Source organism: Heptranchias perlo, unplaced genomic scaffold (assembly GCF_035084215.1).
Source record: "Heptranchias perlo isolate sHepPer1 unplaced genomic scaffold, sHepPer1.hap1 HAP1_SCAFFOLD_54, whole genome shotgun sequence".
In the NCBI taxonomy this organism is placed as follows: Eukaryota; Metazoa; Chordata; class Chondrichthyes; order Hexanchiformes; family Hexanchidae; genus Heptranchias; species Heptranchias perlo.
Genome location: NW_027139559.1, coordinates 7,198,376 through 7,215,293, shown reverse-complemented (window position 1 = coordinate 7,215,293; position 16,918 = coordinate 7,198,376). Strand labels below are relative to the sequence as shown.

General features: G+C 44.5%; 1 protein-coding gene and 2 non-coding genes across 3 annotated transcripts in view; all 3 read left to right on the top strand.

Moving 5' to 3' along the window:
- The window catches only part of LOC137315213 (probable G-protein coupled receptor 139), a 117,476-nt gene that overhangs the window by 83,360 nt on the left and 17,198 nt on the right, over positions 1–16,918 (top strand). The gene's annotated exons all lie outside the window — the stretch shown is intronic.
- Positions 4,435–4,507, top strand: trnai-uau (transfer RNA isoleucine (anticodon UAU)). Its single transcript has one exon. It is a non-coding gene; the product is annotated as a tRNA-Ile (tRNA).
- Positions 12,859–12,954, top strand: trnai-uau (transfer RNA isoleucine (anticodon UAU)). Its single transcript has 2 exons — positions 12,859–12,896; positions 12,919–12,954. It is a non-coding gene; the product is annotated as a tRNA-Ile (tRNA).

Sequence of the window (16,918 nt, the reverse complement as noted above, 5' to 3'; positions counted from 1 at the left end):
AATGCCTTTGCTCACAGAAGTTGGCCCGACACATTCAACATTGTCGGTCTGGGTGCTCGGGCAGGACATTGTGCAAAAGTGACTTTGTTTCTATTGTTTGGATTCAGAAATGGTCGATTAATCCATCCTGCTCTGTCCGTGTGGGTCGGAATCCCATCCGTGTCGTTATTGTATTGAAATTTTGTTGCGGCCCTACGTAAGTTTTGTACAATTAAAATGGTCTTGAATGATATTACTATCAATTCGAAACCGGTGTTTTAAGTCTATGTCCCTGGATTGTTTATATTTTGTTTAAATGGAGAGGGACAATTGGAATTTTACACCTGCTGTGATGAGATAAAGGTCGAGTCGAGAGGACGGATCGGAGATAAACCTTTCTGTCCTTCCTTGCTGCCTCTGGGGTTTACAGCGAATGAAAGATTAACAGGAAAAGCAAATGAAAAGGGAGCTGGAACATAAAGGGTTAACTTTATCCATCAGGATGAAATCGAATTTCAAAACTTTTTAACAATCTTGAACCTGTCCAGTTATTAGATTTGAACCAAGTCTGTACATTTTTTCTGTTAAATTTAATTCCTCCGCCCGCTCTTCATGACGAAAAATTAAATTTGGAGGGAGGTCGGGTCCAGATTTGAGCCCACGATCTGTCTCATTGTTAAGAGTCTCCCGTTTTGAACTGGAATCCCACCCATGGCTCGGTTCCCAGTAACTGCTGCAGAGATTGAAGGACTTCGGTCCCTCCTGAATCTCCTGCATTTCACCATCTCCCGATTATTCGATCGCTATTTGGGAACATGGGAGAAAGTCTGGGTTTAAATCCCGAACATTTAAATCCCCAACAATTCTTCTGTTTAACCCATTCCACGGTGTCTTTAGTTAACAATAACCTCCCGAGCGCAATTGGAATCCAGTCCGCAGTTTGTTTCCTTCTCTGTTCCTGTTCTCCCTCGGTGTCTCCAAAAGACCATTCACTGTTTGGATCAGGAGCCTGGGTTTAAATCAGCATTCTTGTAATTATCTGCTGCACCCTCTCTAAAGCCTTGATATCCTTCCGAGAGTGTGGTGCCAATAATTGAATACAATATTTCAGCTGAGGCCTAACCAGTGTTTTATAAAGGTTTAGCATAACTTCCTTTCTTTTATACTCTATGGCTCTAAGCCAATGATCCCATATGCTGATTTAACAGCCTTCTCAACTTGTCCTGCCACATTCAAAGATTTATTGACATAGATCTCCATATCTCTGTGTTCCTGCACCCGAGTTAAAATTGTACCATTCGATTTATATTGTCTCTCCTCATTCTTCAGGCCAAAACTTATCACTTCACACTTCTTTGCGTTAAATTTCATCTGCCATGCGTCTGGCCATTTCATCACTCTGCCTATGTCGTCCTGAAGTCTGTTACTATCCTTTAAATTGTTTATCACATTGCCGAGTTTCGTGTCACCTGCACACTTTGAAATTCTGCCCTGTCCATCCAAGTCCATGTTGTACACTATCTATTTCAAGCCGACGCGATCAGGCCTTCTTTACCAAAATCGTTTTCAATGCGTGACATTCATTATCAAGTAAGACTTTGCAGAATGTATGAGGTAAGAAACGACATTGCCGTCTGTATGTGCAACGTAATAAAGTGCTTCCTGATTTCACCGTGAAAATCCGAGCTCTGAATTATGTCCCGCCCCGTCCCCATCACCGGAGGAAATAACTTCTCTGCATCTACTCTTACGAATCGTTTTATCGTTTTAAATACCTCAATCAGACCAACCTTTCAAACTGAAGGGAATACAATCCAAGTTCATGCAACCTGTCCTCATAATTTAACCCTTTAAGACCAGGTAAGACCTGGTGAATCAGCGCTGCACCCCCTCCAAGGCCAATAACTCCTTCCTGAGGGGCGGTGCCCAGAACTGAACGCAGTTCTCCAGATTTAGTCTGACCAAGGCTCCATACAACTGAAGCATAACTTCCTCCTCTTTATATTCCAGTCCCTTTAACCTTTTTGATTACCTTTTTTATTGTCCAATCGTTTTTAGTGATTTGTGTACATGGACACACAAATCCCTTTGCTCCTCCACTGTTCCTAATCTCTCGACATTTAGACCATTTTCCGATTGATTGGATCCAAAGTGAATTACCTCACACTTCCCCACATTAAACTCCATTTAACACAGTTTTGCGAGTCACTTAATCTGTCTCTGTCCCTTTGTAACTTCCTGATCCCACCCACACAGGTAACTGTGCCACCGATCTTACTGTCATTTGCAAACTTTGATATACAACTCTCTATTCCTTCATCCAAGTCACTCAGAAATATTGGGAGCACATTCCCGAGTGTTCACTGAAATCAGGTACCTTAATATTTTGAGGAATCCTTGAAATCCCACGGTGTTTCCCCACAGGTTTCAGTGAGCGCTGCAGTAAATCTCGTCCTCGCGTCTTTATTGAAAACCGTCAGTTTTTGCTGTTCAATCAGAATTGTCTTTGCATCCCGTGCTGGCGAGTCAGGGATTAGTGTTCCAAGAATCAGGAATAGGATCTGGAACCAGATCTTGCCGACTGCGCCACTGGAGAAATATGAGTTCGATTTTTATGTTTGATCCGCTCGATCAGATTGAATTTGACCAAGAAACAGGAAGCGGTTTCGGTGAAACTGATCCGAGGGGGAAGCGCGAAGGTGGTTGAAGCGATGAGCTGCTCAGTGATTGGATCCAGCCCGTGTGGCTCGGGATCCCGGTCTGGTCTCGGTCGCCGACACTGTTTTCTTCCTGATTGGTTTCCCTCTGCTTTCAGCAATTGCCTCAGGAACGACCTTTTATATCTGGATTCAACACCAGGCAGAGAGATAGAAACAACTGTCTGGTGTTTATTGACCTGATCGGGAGGTTAATGTCACCGACGGCTGATTCACTGAGGTCTCCAGGCCTGTTCTCTGCCGCCATTTGCTTTGGTTCCCTGTTCGACGCTTGTTCTCTACGGGTGAAGGAGACAGATTTTCTCTTTCACCAGTTTTTTACAATACTGGACCGGTCCCATTTTCTCTGTGGATAACTGGGATAAGTGGACAGAGCAGGGACAGAGAAAGGCTGTTGGATCCCGGAGCGGAACAAGGTCTCACTGTTATCGGACCAGAATTATTTCGTTATCATTATAATCCTGCAATTGCTGGGACCTCGAGCCAAAATGATGCATTCACAGCGTGCGCCATTATCGATAGGTAAATGTTGCAGAAAGTGAGATACGGGAATTTGTGATTTGCCCAATAATTTCTGGAACATTTCCGCCGCTCCTCCGAAAGGCTCGGTTAAACGATAAAAGTTGTTTTCGTCGCTCAGCCCACGGTTGCCGTCAACGGCGATCGCCAATTCGCTGTATTTACGCAATTATTCGCGCCGCAGCCAATTACGATTGGACAATGAAGGTAAAGAAATTATGAGGCAGCAAGAAGTGACTGAGAAAAGTCACATACTTCAGCCTCTCAGCTTCTCTCCTGCCATCTCACTCTCAGGCTCAGTCTTTTGTTCCTTTTCAGTCGAGTTTATTTCTGCTCCCTCCCATCTTCCTTCCTTCTATCCATCACTGCCATCTTTCTTGGAAAAATACGTTCCTGCCGTCTGCAGCTATGAAAAAATCTGACACGCCAATTGGTGATTTTTCACTTAAAATGGAAGCGGAGTGGGACTTAACTGGGATCCGATCTCCGGACTTCTCATTTATCAATCAGTGAAAACCTCAAAGTGAAAATAAGACCCGAAGTTCAACGAAACGCTGGCAATTGACCATGCAGCCATGTGAAACTTCGCTGCCACCCACAGCCGATCAGCCATCCTTTCAGACGCTTCCTGTTCATTCAATCTCGCTTTCTATTCCGATGTACAGCATCATTGAGTTGTACACTAATTATTTCAAGTGAACAATATCAACGTCTCTTCACCAAATTTTGAATGTCCAACTTGTCTTATCCAGTAAGACTTTCTAAAATTAAAATGATCTGAAGCAAAATTGCCGTTTGTGTGAGAATAGGTACACCGGGTAGACTAGCGCGAATACACATTTCATAACGTAAAACAAACACACGTTAAACCATTGTGCAGTAGTTGTCGGAGGTCAACCACAGGAGGAGGTCAGGGCCGGGTGTATCACACACAGTACTCACCAACATTTCGTGGGAAGAGATCAGAAATGCAATAGGGTAAGACCAGATAGTTTGGGGAGAGTGTGGGATTAAAACAGGATGAATAGGACTAGATATAAGATGTGCTGACAGGGGATAACAAAGAGAAGGTCACGACTGATATCCATGGTTTCTCAGGCTGAGACCGTTGAACAAAAGATCGATGTTATTGCGCAGACGCTCTGAAGGGGAAGGCTCAACAAAGTCGCTTGACAAAGGTATCAATACCATAACGTTGGGAAAGATTTGCACAAATGTGGGCGCCGTGGCTCAGTGGTTAAAGCACCTGTCTTATAAACAGGGGATCCTGGGTTCAAATCACAGCGGTGCCTTCAAGTCCATGTTGTTTGTTTCTTTGCTTCCATTTTTCCACCCGTTGTGCTCCAGAGAGCAGCGAGATCAATGTTTACTCTTCCTCATTGGCAGCCTCCAGAAGCCCTTCGTTTTTGCTTCCCAGCCTCTCTGTGTTGACTGCCGATTTAAATTAGTTCCAGAGATTCCCATCCACGGGTTTCCAATTGCAACGAATCATCTCCGTGAGGTTAAAGTGCCCCCTGCTCCTTTATATTTCCATTAAATAATAAAAATCAATTGCGGAATAAAAATTCAGCTGTTCGCTGATATTCTGTATTTTCCCAAATCAAGTCGACAGGAGGGAACGAATCTTTCTGTGAGGACGTTGGACAAACTGATTCTCGGGGAGAGCTAAACATTCATGGTGGAGATTAAACACAGACCAACACCGCGGGACCGCTTCTGGTCAACGACTTTAATTCTTAAACCAGAGTTGTTTTAGCGAAGGGATTGAAGAGCTGGATTCTAAATCTAAGGGGATTCCGACCCGCCGGTTTAACCGGATTTACACGGTTCACTTCACTTCAATAGGAAAACATTCGACAATTTCAAAAGTTTCATCCCCTGATTCTCGAGACCGGACAGGAAGTGAAATTTCAAATTGTTTTTTCAGTTCCAGCAACAAGATTCTTCTCAATATAAGAAAAACGGAGTGTTTCAAACTGCAGGGAGTGAATTAACCGCAGATTCGGAGCCAGCGCTCTCCAGTGTGTTCTTATCTACAACACTCTTAGAATTATAGAGTCATAGAATGGTTCCAGCACAGAAAGAGTACATTCGGCCCGTCGAGTCCGTGCCGGCTCTCTGCAAGAGAAATCCAGCTAATCCCATTTCCCCGCTCTATACTCGAAGCTCTGCATTTTTTCCCCTTCAAGTACTGATCCAATTCCCTTTTGAAAGCCACAAGTGAATCTGCCTCCACCACCCCCTCAGGCACTGCATTACAGATCACAACCATCGCTGTGTCAAAAACTTTTTTCTCATGTCGCCTTTGGTTCTTTTGCCCATGACCTTAAATCTATGTCCTCTGGTACTTGATCCCTCCGCCAATGGGAACAGTTTCTCTCTATCTACTCTGCCTGGACCCTTCATGATGTTGAATACCTCGATCAAATCTCCTCTCAAACTTCTGGCTCAATGGAGAACAGCCCCAGCTTCTCCAGTCTATGCACGGAACTGAAGTCCCTCATCCCTAGAATCATTGCAGTAAATCTCTTCTGCAACCTCTCTAAGGCCTTCACATCCTTCCGAATGTGCGGTGCCCAGAACTAGAAACAATACTCTAGTTGTGGCTCAACCACTGCTTTATAAAGGTTCATCATAACCTCCTTGCTTTTGAACTCTATGCATCTATTCATAAAGCCCAGGTTCCCGTATGCTTTCTTAACCGCTTTCTCAACCTGCCCTACCATCTTCAATGATTTGTGTACATAGACCCGCAGATCTCCCTGTTCCTGCACCCCTATTAGAATTATACCGTTTAGTTTATATTGCTTTTCCTCGTTCCATCACTCTTCCCTTCCGCCGATAATTCTCGGGACTGAAAACTCAGTTTAATTACACCGACTTATCATTTTCTAATTTATCCCGTTTCTCTCCCTCTCTGTCTGTATCGAACGTGGTTTCCTCACATGTTGCGACCCCGCCCGCACTCCTTCCGTCTCTGTGTTCAGACAAAGGAACTGGCTGAAGTGTCACATTATCCTGGGGGATTTCAGCGTGTAAGTGAGGCTTCCGCGGACACTGGATCCCGTTCAAAGAGTTTCATCAAGAGGTGTTTCAATTCGGTGAGATGATCTTTACTTCCTGGAGATTATAATGTCCAGACGGGCAGTGAGACTGAATGGAGTCTGAGTGCTGAGATTGGAATGGGAGGCCAGCAAATTCACTTTGGTCTGGCCATGTTTTAATTTCTTCTCTATGAATCCCCTGAGCTGGAGATCAGCCTCCTCCTTGAGAGCGATTCGCCAATCCAGATCAGAGGGAATTAAGTGTCATGAAAGTCGAGTGGGACTGGAGCCCCTTGTTTGACTAATTTATTCGAGTTTTTTGAGGATGTAACCAGCAGGGTAGATCAAGGGGAACCAGTGGCTGTAGTTTACATGGATTTTCAAAAGGCATTCGATAAGTTCCCACATAAAAAGGTTGTTCCATTAAGTAAGGGCGCATGGGGTTGGGGGTAATATATTAGCATGGATTGTAGATTGGTTAACGGAGAGAAAGCAGAGAGCAGGGATAACGAGTCATTCTCAGGTTGGCAGTCTGTAATTAGTGAGGTGCCACAAGGATCGGTGCTTGGGCCTAAGCTATTTACAATCTATATTAATGAATTAAATAAAGGGAACGAGTGTACTGTATCCACCTTTGCTGACGATACAAAGCTCGGCGGCAAAGCAAGTTGTGAGGAGGAGACAAAGAATCTGCAAAGGGATATAAAAAGATTTACTGAGTGGGCAAGAAGGTGGCAGATAGAGTATAACGTGGAGAAATGTGAAGTTATTCACTTTGGCAGTCAGAATAGAAGAACAGAATATTGTTTCAATGGTGAGAATCTATTAAAGGTTGGTCTTCAGAGAGACTTGGGTGACCTAGGTCATAACATTTATTACGTGGGTACAGCAAGCAATTAGGAAAGCAAATGGCATGTTGGCCTTTATTGCAAGGTGGTTGGAGGACAAGAGTAACGAAGTCTTATTGCAGTTGTGAGGGCTTTGGTGAGACCTCTCCTGAAGTACTGCCAACAGTTTTGCTCTCCTTATCTAAGGAAGGATATACTTACCTTGGAGAACGTGCAATGAAGGTTGACTAGATTAATTCCTCCGATGAGAGGGTTGTCCTATAAAGAGAGGTTGAGTAGAATGGGCCTAAACTCTCTGAAGTTTAGAAAAATGAGAGGTGATCTCATTAAAACGTAAAACATTGTGAGGGGGCGTGACAAGTTAGGTGCTGAGAGATTGTTTCTCCTAGTTAGATAGAAATGAACCAGGGGCATAGTCGCAGGACAAGTGGTCGGTTATTCAAGACTTTGATGAGGAGGAATTTGTTCACGCAGAGGGTTGTGAAATTTGGAATTCTTTACCCCAGATGGCTGTAGATGCTGATTCATTGAATATATTCAAGGCTGAGATAGAACGATTTTAGGACTCTCGGAGAATCAAGGGATATGGGAATCGGGCGGGAAAGTGGAGTTGAGTTGGAAGATCAGCCATTATCTGATTGAATGACGGAGCAGGCTCCAGGGGCCGTATGACCGACTCCAGCTCTTGTTTCTTATGTTCTTAAAACAGGAAGCGTCGGGATGGCTGTTTGCCTTCCATGAAGGACATCGGTGAACAGCTTGGGTTTTTATTACAAGGTCCCACCCTTCAGTATCATTACTATGTAGCCGTTATCTAAAATACAACGCTAGTGGGATTTGAACCCACAACCTTTAAAACCGTTTCATTTACTCACAATGACGTATCCATTGCGTCACAGAGCTAAAAGCAGCAAGGTCAATTTTGCTGAGTGCTGAACCGACCGGGCAAGCCGTTCGGTAGATTTGCACTTCCCACAGATTTTCCGTGGGGTTTCACACGCACGTTTTTATCAGCCAAACATCTAAACAGAGCTACAGAGCTACGACAGCAGACTGAGAGATGGGGGTTGAGGGATATTGTGAGAAGCTTGATAAGTGGGTTGAGAGGCATGGAGAGAAGGACTTAGTTGGGTTTGATGGATATGGTGAAAACTGGGAAGCTGGGGTTAGATGGAGAGTAAAGCTCCCTCAACAATGTCCCGTCAAACACTCACAGGGCAGGTACAGCACGAGTTAGATTACAGAGTAAATCTCCCTCTTCACTGCCCCATCAAACATTCACAGGGCATGTACAGTACGGGTTAAATCCAAAGTAAAACTGCCTCTAAACTGTCCCATCAAACACTCCAAGGGCAGCAGCACAGAGCGGCCGGGATATCACAGGATCATTGTCGGTGCAGCACAGGAGGAGGCCATTCAGCCCCTCGAGTCCGTTCAGCCATTTAATTAGATCTTGGCTGATCTGTACGTAGGAACAAATGGAAGCGATTCATCTGGTCGAGCCTGTACCATCATTCAACTATAAGGAACCGATCCCACCATCAAACTCACCATGGACGACTCTTCAGAATCGTTTTCTTTCTTGGACACACAAATCTCCATCAAAGACGGGCATCTCAGCACCTCACTCTACCGCAAGCCCACGGACAACCACACGAAGCGCCACCGATCCAGCTTCCACCCAAACTCCGTCAAAGAGGCCATCCCCTATGGACAGGCACTGCGGATCCACAGGATCTGCTCAGACGAGGAGGAACGCGATGGACACCTACAGACGCTGAAAGACGCCCTCGTAAGAACGGGATATGACGCTAGACTTGTCGATCGACAGTTCCGACGGGCCACAGCGAAGAATCGCATAGACCTCCTCAGAAGACAAACACGGGACGCAACCGACAGAGTACCCTTCGTCGTCCAGCACTTCCCCGGAGCGGAGAAACTTCGCAATGTTCTCCACAGCCTTCAACACGTCCTCGATGACGGCGAACACCTCGCTAAGGCCATCCCCAAGCCTCCACTACTCGCCTTCAAACAGCCACCCAACCTCAAACAGACCATCGTTCGCAGCAAATTACCCAGCTTTCTGGAGAACAGCGTCTACGACACCACACAACCCTGTCACGGTAACCTCTGCAAGACATGCCAGATCATCGACACAAATACCACCATCACACGAGAGGACACCACCCACCAGGTACATGGTTCATACTCCTGTGACTCGGCCAACTTTGTCTACCTCATACTTTTCAGGAAAGGATGCCCCAGAGCATGGTACATTGGCGAGACCATGCAGACACTGCGACAACGGATGAACGGACACCGCACAACAATCGCCAGACAGGAGGGTTCCCTCCCAGTCGGGGAACACTTTAGCAGTCAAGGACATTCAGCCACCGATCTTCGGGTAAACATTCTCCAAGGCGGCCTTGGAGACACACGACAACGCAAAATCGTCGAGTAGAAATTGATAGCCAAGTTCCGCACCCATGAGGACGGCCTCAACCGGGATCTTGGGTTCATGTCACGCTACACGTAACCCCACCAGCGGGAAAAAAAGTTATCTGTTTTTAATACAACTGGACATTCTCTCTTCTCTCTCTCTGCCTTTCGGGTCTCTTTCTCTTCTTGTCTGTGTAATTTGACCCTTGTGTATTCAGTATACTGGGACATACTGTTTTCCGTGGCTAACCTGCCTGAACACCAACGACACCTTTGAATCCCAGCTTAATATAAGATATGCGATTTGAGAACCTCTCATTCACTCACTCACCTGACGAAAGAGATAATCTCCGAAAGCTTGTGATTTTCAAATAAAACTGTTGGACGATAACCTGGTGTTGTAAGATTCCTTTCATTTTTCCACCCCAGTCCATCACCGGCATCTCCACATCATCATTCAACTAGTTCCTCGCTGATCTGTACCTCAGCTCCATTTTCCCGTCTTTTCTCCACACCCTCAGACAACCTGAACCAACAAAAATCTCTCGATCTCAGTGCTGATATTTTCATTTCATGGAGTCACCACAGCCTTTTCGGGGAGAGAGTTCTAGATTTCACGGAAAAGCAGTGCCCATGACAAAAGCTGCTCTCGATCTACAAACCGCCTCCTCGATGTACCCGGTTTACTGGACGGGCAGAGAAATTGAGGAGCAGCAGATCCTTACAATTGTTGCGCTCAGCTCTAATACTAAACAGCAACTCCCCAATGTTAGAGAAAGAGATTTCATTCGACATTCTAAGTCCCTTGTATTTGAAATGTGCTGTTGAGAATACAGCACGTGCAGAGAAAGGGACAGGCAGAAATGCAGCTTTGGCAAATAACAACGCAAAATAGATCCTCACAAATTAAACACTTCGTGAAATGAAATGGGGAAAATGATAAACAGTAACGATAATAATGAAAATAACGATAATAATCCTCATCATCATCATATTGGAATTAATCCAGAAGGAGAATTAATTATGGGGAATGTCCGTGGAACGAGTTATATCATAGGTCAGAGCGCAGTAGATCAGCATCACCTCAAGATTTCGGCCACCTCGATGCACCGGTAGCTTCCAAAAGCCGTTTTATTTCCTTCTTTCTGAATCCAAACAGTGTGAATTAAGTGACCGGTACAAAATGTCCTGCCCGTGCACCCAGATCGACAATGTTGAAATCGCACAGTCAGGAAGACAAGGAATGTGTGTATTTACATCAAGTCTTTTCTGGGACAGTTAGAAATGGTCGGATGTAAAACAGTTCCGACCCATGTAGAACACGTTATCAACCAGTGTGAAAACCGACCAGAGCAGGACTGGAACCTGCAATCTTGTGATAACATCACGATAAAGAGCGAAATCAGGTGCTTTTTTTATTCGACCACGATCACCAAATGATCCAAAACCCGGAACAGTGTTCATTAAAGCCTTTACTTCATTCTGTCTCTTGCTTTCACTTTGTGGATGTTGGTCATTTAATTGATTATCTGTTCTTTTACCAAGTTGGCCCTTCAGCTTCCGAAATCGAAATAAATCTTTCAGAAAACTGACAACTGAACTCCCGCTCGGTCTCCGAGAAATTTACAATCAAAATAAATTATGTTCAAATAATTGATCGAAATGATTAGCCGCCAAACCGAACCTCTTCCACACTCAGTCCGTAAAATAGAGAGAGGAAAAGACAAATTGGTGAACTGAAAATCTATACTGAGAGCAACACAGAGCAGAGAGAGCGAACATCATTTACTGCGGGCCCCGACGGGCCGAATGGTCTCTTCCTGTTCTGTAAAATACGAACATTCTCCAATTCCACTGGGCGTGATTACTATTTTCTGATTTTCATTTGGTATTAAATATGAACGCAGTGTATTTGTGAGAGTGTGTGAGTGTGGTGGGGGTCCCGGAACCTCGGGGTAATGGGTTCGATTCAGATCTGGCGCTCAGTGTTAATATGTGTATTCTCACTGTTTATTAGTTAAATCGTGGGTTTCTTGCTATGCGCTCAACACATGCCCTGTAATGTGTGTTTAATTTCTGCAGGGAATATTTTGCGAAATTGGTAATATTCAACTCGCGGGAATTTAATAAAATGGGAAAGAATTATTTTTGCCAAAATGAGAGGGCACGGAATTGGAGCGAGCCATTTGACTTGGGTTGAACATTAGTTGGGATGTAGGAGGCAGAGAGTGGGGATAAAGTTTAGGTATTCTGATTGGCGGGATGTGACAGTGATGTTCCCCAGAGTTCTGTTCTGGGGCTTCAACTCTCCACCATATTTATAATGACTGGGATGAAGGAATACAGGGTTGGATATCCAAGTTTGCAGATGTGACTAAGTGAGAACGGACAGTAAGTGAAAAGGGGAGCAGGAAGTTGCAAAGGCGCATAGACAGATTAAGAGAATGGACAAAACTATGGCAAATAGAGTTCAAAGTGGGCAAGTGTGAGGTCATCAACTTTGGACACGTAAATCGGCGAATTTTCTGAATGGTTAGAAGCGAGGGATTGTAGAGGAGCACAGAGATTTGGGAGTGCAAGCACATAAATCATTGAAAGGCAGGTAGAGAAAGCAATTGAAAAGTCTCAACTCTTGTAACCAGAGGCTTCCTCTGACTCTTCCACATTATCACTGTTGCAAGCCGCCCAGCCACAACTCATAGGTCACACACACTGGCAGCTATTTAACCATGACAGGCACATCACTCAGCCACACATCCCGCTTTCTTGCAGGTGAAGGTGGTGCATATCAGGAGGCAGCAAGTAGCAGTGATACGTAGCCCGTCGATCTTGTTGCACCATTAAATGAGATCATGGCGGAGCTGTGACCTCACTCCATGTACCCTGCTTCGCCCCATATCCCTTAATACCCTTGTTTCACAGAAATCTTTCAATCTCAGAATTAGCATTCACAAGTGTGCTACCATCAACTTCCATCTGCAGAAGAGCGTTCCAAAACGTCTCCCACCCTTTGCGAATAGAAGCCGAGGTGAGTGAAAACAACACACATGGAGAAAAGATGTTGTGCAGATCGAAGCTGAATATGAATTTATCGCAATTCACGCGATGTCATGAATGCAGAATGAAAATGCTGCCACATTGGGCGTTAATCGAACACTTGCTTCGTGTGTGGCAGGAAATAATTCGATTTCCAAAACACCAATGCCCAAGTGGCAGGTGGCGGCATGTGTCCACTTGGAAACCTGCCTGAAAGAATATGCAGTCTTACAGGCCGAAAATGAGTGTGTTTGATGAGACTACTAAATCAACGCGGCTCCAGTGGCGCAATCGGTTAGCGCGCGGTACTTATATTACAGTATTCAGGCTCAAGAAATGCCGAGGTTGTGAGTTCGAGCCTCACCTGGAGCAGTTTAACCTTTTGCATCTAACATTTCCACCGGAGTTCAAGGGACAGCTGGTCTGTTCCCTGAAGCATCTCCTTCTTCGTGTTCTCATGTGGGCACTGGAACATAAGGGTGAACTCTATGACATGTCACAAGTGTTGTCAGCAGCTAAATGTGTTTACAACGCGCAAGACGCGTCATGCCACCAGCTGTTTGACCTGGCCGTCCGCCACAAATGCACTTGTTTATGCCCCAGTATAACTATCGGGGACTTTCCAGACTCTGAGGACTTCACCGAGGACTGCGAGTGCATCCGGTGCCTTGGAGAACCACAGGCTCAAGTACCAGCCGTCGACTTCAGGGGTCCCCGACGGGCAGACGCACGTGAGCTTGTGATTGATTGTTTGTCTGTTACAGTACTTGTATGTTATAAGTGTTACAATAAAGTAGTACCTTTTACTTTCGCCTGTGTACTATATTGTCTCAGATCCAGAACCTGTATTTAAAACAAAACACCACACAATACGACAGTGTAACCCTGCGATAAAACAATACACAGATTCGAGATAGAATTTACAGAAACGGGCCATTCGCCCCAACTGGTCTCTGCTGGTGTTTATGCTCCACACAATATTCCTCCAACTCCATCTCATCTAAAACTATCAGCATATCTTTCTGTTCCTTTCTCTCTCGTGTACTTATCTAGCGTCCCCTTACATATTTCTAAGATATTCTCCTCAACTACTCCATGTAGCTGTAAGTTCCACATTCTCACTACTGTCTGAGTAAAGATGTTTCTCCTGAATTCCTTATTGAAGGTATTGGTGACTATTTTCTACTGATCACCCGAAAATTTCGGCTCCCCGTAAGTTGAATCATCTTCTCTATCCCCACCTATCAAACCACGACATAATTGTAAAGACCTCGACCAGGTCACCTCTTAGTCTTCTCTCTTCTAGAGTGAAATGTCCCACACTGTACAGTCTTTCCTGATAGGTATAACCTCTTAGAATTGTTATGATCCTCGTGAATATTTTATTTTCGTTCTCCAGTGCTTCTATATCCGTTTCCGTAATATGGAGACCAGAACAGTGCAGGCCTAAAACGTCATCATTGAGAGCGGTTCGTCAATCCAGATCAAAGGGAATTCAGGATTGAGAAAGTCGGGGTGGACCGGCGCCACTCGCATAACAGGAAGTGTCGGGGCGGCAGTTGCCTTTCATGGACATCAGCTTGGATTTTTGTTTCACCCACAGCGTCATTATTATGGAGCCCTCATCTGAAATATAAATCGGGGGAACACAGCGTCATTATTATGGGGCCATGATATGAAGTATAAATCTGGGGGAACACAGCATCATTATTATGGGGCCGTGATCTGAAATATAACTCTGGGGGAACACAGCATCATTATTATGGAGCCATGATCTGAAATATAAATCTGGGGGAACACAGCATCATTATTCTGGGGCCATGATCTGAAATATAACTCTGGGGGAACACAGCATCATTATTATGGAGCCCTGATCTGAAATATAACTCTGGGGGAACACAGCATCATTATTATGGGGCCATGATCTGAAATATAACTCTGGGGGAACACAGCATCATTATTATGGAGCCATGATCTGAAATATAAATCTGGGGGAACACAGCATCATTATTCTGGGGCCATGATCTGAAATATAACTCTGGGGGAACACAGCATCATTATTATGGAGCCCTGATCTGAATTATAACTCTGGAGGAACACAGCATCATGATTATGGAGCCCTGATCTGATATATAACTCCTGGGGAACACAGCATCATTATTATGGAGCCCTGATCTGAAATATAACTCCTGGGGAACACAGCATCATTGTTACGGAGCCCTGATCTGAAAAATATCTTTGGGGGAACAGAGCATCATTATTATGGAGCCCTAATCTGAAATATAACTCTGGGGGAACACAGCATCATTATTATGGAGCCCTGATCTGAAATATAACTCTGGGGGAACACAGCATCATTATTATGGAGGCCTGATCTGAAATCTAACTGTGGGGGAACACAGCATCATGATTATGGAGGCCTGATCTGAAATAGAACTCTCGTGGAACACAGCATCATTATTATAGAGTCGTGATCTGAAATATAACTCTGAGAGAACTCAAGCTCAGAACCTTTCAAATGTCGTTAGAGTCTTGAACTAAAAGTCCAATGTGCTTTCCGTCGCGCCACAGAGCCTCTTCTTTCACTCTGTTCTTGTGAATCTGGGGACGATCTGATGTTGGGCAAACTTTTGTAAATATCTAAATTCTCCCTATTCCATTTTATTAAACACTTTCGTTCATATATTTCACACCAAGCTTGTTGTTGTAGTTAGGAGCAGGAGTAATATGTCAGGAGAAATCAGCTTTTGCTGGAGGTAAATATAAATCACCACTGAGCAGGAAATGCTCATTTGGTAAATATCATTCACAAATCATCCTAAAAAAATGGAGCACAATGTGGAAAGAAATTCGGGAAATAATTATAGTCGTCAAAATAATATTCGAGCTACACTCGCCTTGCATTAAACAAGAGAGGAATTAATTGCGGGGAATATTTGTGCAATGAGTTACTTCACCAGACGGTTGCTTTTATTACTTGTAGAGAAACACCAACAATTATGAGGAGATGCACAGACTGAATATCTGGGGCTCAATTCCATTGGATTCTCAACAGTCAGTATAATAATTTACAATTATTGATAAGGAAACCCGCAATCTTATTATTTAGCAGTGAGGACACAGATATTAAAAACGAGTGGCCCGACTGCTTCGGACTCATTCCCAAGAAATGACCGGACCAGAGGGGTTTAGAATTTCGCAAAACGGAGACTGGACATAGCAGAGTGTCCCAGACTCTGATCTGAGAATTGGACCTTCACTTGGTGTAAAATGGGTCACTCACTGAAAGAAATAAACCAGCATCAGCCCCGAAAAATCAACGAGTTCCGATATTAAGTGACGGCCCCGATAACCATTCAATTCTCAGACAGAGGCTGTTTTGGGTTTGACAAACTGTGAAACAGAGAAGTGTGGGATGATATAAAGTATTGTAAATTATCTATTTTAGTTTCAGATTTACAGTTTCTCTTCAATTGTTACTGACAGGAGCGGCTGTAACGGAGCTGACTGGCTGAGTAACAAGCTGCGATCAGTCATTGGCCTGTGCTCCAAACCAACTCGTTGGACCTGCTCATTTCAGCTCACTTCATTCTCAGCTACCGGGAAAATTACTGAAAGAGAAGATGTGAATAACAGCTGGAAAAAACAATGGTCTCCACATTGGTGGTCTGAGCTCTCCAACATACAGCAGTTAAGGGACTCGGTGAGTTTGATGTTCAGAGACAACACAGCACAGTTTCAGTCGTGCAAGCTCCATCCACTTATATTCATAGAATCACAGAAAGGTAACAGCACGGAAGGAGGCCATTCGGCCCATCGAGTCTGCGCCAGTTCTATTCAAGAGCAATCAAGCTCGTCTCACTCCTCCGCCCTATCCCCGTAACCCTGCAAATTCTTTCCCTTCAAGTACGTATCCAGTTCCCTTTTGAAGTCCATGATTGAATCTGCCTCCCCCACTCCCTCGGGCAGTGCATTCCAGATCCGAACCACTCTCTGTGCAAAAAAGATTTTCCTCATGTCACCATTGGTTCTTTTGCCAATCACCTTGAACCTATCTCCTCTGGTCCTTGACCCTTCCGCCAATGGGAACAGCTTCTCTCAATCTGCTCTGTCTGGACACGTCATGATTTTGAAGAAGGTGGATGATTTTGAAGAATGACTTGTTAGAAGGATTTTTGGGGAGAGCAGAATGTTTTTCAGTGGGTGGTGGAGATCTGGAATCACTGCCTGGAAGGTTGGAAGAGGCAGAAACCCTCATCACGTTTAAAAATTCCGTGGATATCCACTTGAACTGCCTTAACTTATAAGGCGAGAAACCAAATGCTGGAAAGTGTGA